General features: G+C 36.3%; 1 pseudogene across 1 annotated transcript; it reads left to right on the forward strand.

Annotated features, from left to right (window-relative positions):
* Nucleotides 1-819: 819 nt before the first annotated feature.
* On the forward strand, nt 820-1,275 carry LOC308497412 (large ribosomal subunit protein uL24-like; annotated as a pseudogene). The gene has a single exon. The product of its transcript is annotated as a large ribosomal subunit protein uL24-like (transcript).
* The last annotated feature ends 2,288 nt before the right edge of the window (nt 1,276-3,563 follow it).

The raw sequence follows: 3,563 nt of genomic DNA on the forward strand, positions 1-3,563 counted from the left end.
TTCAAATAATTTTTCCTTGTGGGAGATTATGTTACAATGCTCTCATTTGTACCATAATTTCCAAGACACAGAAAGAAAATGGAATGTCTTTTAGAAGCACCACATAACCTCCTTGGTCCCAGAGCATGCTTTTCAATTTGTTTCTGTCCATCAGCCTTGTTTTACTTCACTGCCCCCTTTTCCAACGAAGACTTAAAGTTTTTCGCTAAAAAGATGTTCTCGCAATTCTCCCTTGCTCCTTTGTCTTTTTGTCACACTTTATAGCTAAACCACAAAATAGATAAACTTAACCATCTTCTTTCTCTGTGCCTGCAGCCAAACAGCTTAGGAAAAGAAACAACCAGTGTTGAAACAGTGGACACATTAGCCATGACCCGGTATATGAAACAGAGGATTTTGGATTTTAGGGCCCCACTCAACCATAAGCAAATGCAGATAGAAATATTGCGAATTCCCCTCAATTTGCATAGTGCTCCTGAAACGAGAAACCAACTGGGCCAGCATAACCTTAATTAGGAAGCAGATTCAGGTGGCTTAGGCCAGAGACATGAAATCCAGGTAATGAAGCAGGAGGCGGATAAAAAACAAAGTGGACTAAAGAGTGAACTGTAAACTATGGACTTCGGGTGATTATGATGTGTCAATATAGGTTCAATTGTAACAAATGTGAACTACACTGGGGGGAACTGTCCATAATGGGGGAGGCTACGCATGTGTGGGAGCAAAGGGCCTATTGGAAATCTCTGTACCTTCCTGTCAATTTGGTCATGAGTCTAAAACTGCTTTAAAAAAATCAAGCTCTTCCTTTCTGTAGCCATCGCTGGAGCACCAGTGGCGAAAATGAACTTCAACCCCTTTGTCACTTCTGACCAGAGCAAGAACCATAAAAGGCATTTCAGTGCACCTTCCCACATTCGCAAGAAGATGTTTCTTTGCCTCTTTCCAAAGAGCTGAGACAGAAGTCCAATGTTTGATCCATGCCCATCCGAAAGGATGATGAAGTTCAGGTTGTCCGAGGACACTACAAAGGGCAGCAAATTGGCAAAGTAGTCCAGGTTTACAGAAAGAAATATGTCATCTACACTGAATGAGTGCAGTGGGAGAAGGCTAATGACAACCGTTCATGGGGACATTCACTCCACCAGGTGATTATCACTAGACTAAAGCTAGACAAAAACCACAATAAGGTCCTTGAATGGAAAGCCAAATCTCTCCAAGTAGGAAAGGAAAAGGACAAATCCTTATGTCTAAACAATTGAGAAGATGCAGGAATAAAGTAATCTTATGTACAGCTTTACTTAAAATGGCTGTGACATTCCTTTTTGTCTCTTCATCCTTTCCTTAAACCTGCCACCTAGAATATAGTTTCTAACATAATGAACCTTAAGAGCGAGGGGCCCAGCCTGAGGACGGTGGAGCTGTGAAGAGGAAGGAGCAGGAGCCTGGGTAAGTGAGATTCCATGGAGTGAAACTGGCCTCCAGACTCCATTGGCAAATAAACTTCAAACTTGGTTAAGCACTAGCAGTTTGGTTTTTCTGTCACTCATAGCAGAAGCCCATCTAATACCTATATCTTTTCTACCCTGTTATTTTCAAGCGTCTGTGGTTGTTTTAGGTGTGTCTTTTTTCCTGCACAAAAATTTTGTTTTATTTATCCAGTCTGAAAATCTCTGTCTTTCAATTGGTATGTTTAATTATTATAATTTAATTCTATTCCACAGAACATCTTTCCTATTAATGTTTTTCCAGAAAAATTTTCTTAACAGTACCTTCTTAGAACATCCCTTTATTTTACTACTTTTTAAAATCTCCTTTATGTTTTCTGTTGGTTAGTAGATAATTCTGTATTTGTTTTTCTTCCTTCTTCCTTCTTATGGTTTGTAAATCATAGATAGTATTTATAGTCTTCTGGTGGTAACCTTACATTTTCACAATGCATACTAAATCATAATTTTGCATTTTCGTGTACCTATGGAAAAGTCATTGATGGAGGACATAAACTGCTCACTCAACATCTGCTAATGTTACTGTTTTCTAGAACTTTAGTTTTTCTCTTTTTAACACAAAAAGTAAGATTTTAAAAATTCAACTCACTGTCCTATTTCACTGATTTAAATGTTCCCTGGTTTTATCTTATTCCTCAGTCTGGGTCAGTTTTCTTCTTAATAGAATTTCTCCTTCAATAGAATTTCTCCTTCATTAATTCCTTCAATAAAGGTGCTTGGTAGGTAAATTCTACTTGCATGTCTGATTATGTCCTTAGTTTGCTTTTGCTGTTGAATAATATTAGATTGGATATCAAATTCAAGGTTGAGAGTTATTTCTTTCTCAGCATATAGAAGATATTTCTCCTTTGTCTTCTGGCATCTATTGTTTCTGATGAGAAGTCTGTTGTCAATCTGATTGTCATTTTTGTAGTTAATTTCTCTTTTCCTTTTGGTAACTTTTAAGATTCCTGCCTTCTTCCCTTCCACTCCATTCCCTTGATGTTTTATAGTGTCAGTAAGATAGATTAGTAAAATAGATCTAGGTATAGATTAATTTTTATTTTTCCTGCTCTAGAATCATACTGAACTTTTGATTTTGAGGACTCATGTCTTTCTTTAACTGTGAAAATTTCTTGTTTTTATCTTTTTAAATTGTGTTTTTTCTACCCCCTCCATTCTCTTTTAGATCTGATGTTAGAACTGTTAGAAGTTCCTACCCATCCTCCCTGTCTCTTTTTTTTCCCAGTAGTTATAAGTGATGGTTTATTGCTTTAAGTTTTTCTTTAAATTTGTTGGGGTGACAATTGTTAGGGAAATTACATAGATTTCAGGTGTACAATTCTGTATTACATCATCTATAAATCCCATTGTGTGTTCACCACCCAGAGTCAGTTCTCCTTCCATCACCATGTATTTGATCCCTTTTAACTTCATCTTCCATCCCCAGACCCCTTACCCTTTGGTAACCACGAAACTATTGTCTGTGTCTATGAGTTTTTGTTTCTTCATTTCTTTGTCTTGTTCATTTGTTGTTTTCAGTTTTATACCCCACATATCAGTGAAGTCATATAGTTCTTGACTTTTTCTGTCTGACTTATTTGGCTTAGCATTATAATTTCAAGATCCATTCATATTGTTGCAGATGGTACTATTTCATCTTTTCTTATGGCTAAATAGTGTTCCATTATGTATATATACCACAACTTCTTTATCCATTCATCTACCAAAGAACGCTTTCCATGTTTCCATGTCTTGGCCACTGTAAATAAATCTGCAATGAACATTGGAGCACATATGTCTTTATGGATAAATGTTTTCAGATTTTTTGGATAGATACCCAGGAGAGGACTTTCTGGGTCATACGGTAATTCTACTGTTAATTTTTTGAGAAAACTCTACACTGCTTTCCATAGCGGCTGCACTCTGTCTCTTAACTTCTCTCATATTTTAAATTTATTCATCTACTTCTGATGCATGATGGGTAAAATTCTTACCAATACCTTCCAATTCACTAATTCACTTCTTTGTTTCCAAGTTAGAGTTTATTTTATCTAATAATTATTAAAATTTTTTTCA

The sequence above is a fragment of the Rhinolophus hipposideros genome (assembly GCF_964194185.1).
Source record: "Rhinolophus hipposideros genome assembly, chromosome: 1".
NCBI classification, from domain to species: Eukaryota; Metazoa; Chordata; class Mammalia; order Chiroptera; family Rhinolophidae; genus Rhinolophus; species Rhinolophus hipposideros.